Here is a 713-nt window from a genome sequence, read left to right as displayed (position 1 = left end):
ACATGAATAGCCTGAAAGAATACATGTCCACAGACCAGCCCTTCAAAGAATACTTGAAGCAATACAGAGAGCAGAGAGAGAAACAGCTATACCCCAGGGGCAAAAAAAGAAAATAAATAAAGGTATAATCAAGTAAACACAAAATTAGACAGAAGACACAAACAGCAATCAAAATGATGGCAACCAATACACATCTCTCAATAATAACCTTAAGTACCAATGGACTGAACTCCCCAGTCAAAAGACACAGGCTAAGTGAATGGATTAAGAAACAAAATCCATCTCTTTGCTGTCTGCAGGAAACCCATCTTACCTTCAAGGAGAGGCACTACCTTAAGGTAAAAGGATGGAAAAGAATATTCCAAGCAAATGGTACTAAGAAACAAGCAGGGGCAGTAATTCTAATATCTGACAAAATAGACTGCAAAGTAAGAATAATCAGACGAGATAAGGAGAGTCACTTCATTCTGATCAAAGGAACAGTTAACCAAGAAGATAGTATCATCGTTAACATATATGCACCAAACTCTGGTGCAACAAAATTCATAAAAACAACACTACAGGGATTTAAGACACAGATTAACCCCAACTCAGTAATAGTAGGGGACTTCAATACCCCACTGTCTCCATTAGACAGGTCAATTGGACAAAGAATAAACAGGCATCTGAAAATTAAATGATACCATACATCACAAGGACAACTACAAGAAGAT

This window comes from Nannospalax galili, unplaced genomic scaffold (assembly GCF_000622305.1).
Source record: "Nannospalax galili isolate Female #2095 unplaced genomic scaffold, S.galili_v1.0 scaffold207, whole genome shotgun sequence".
Taxonomy (NCBI): Eukaryota; Metazoa; Chordata; class Mammalia; order Rodentia; family Spalacidae; genus Nannospalax; species Nannospalax galili.
This window is presented reverse-complemented; position numbering follows the sequence as displayed.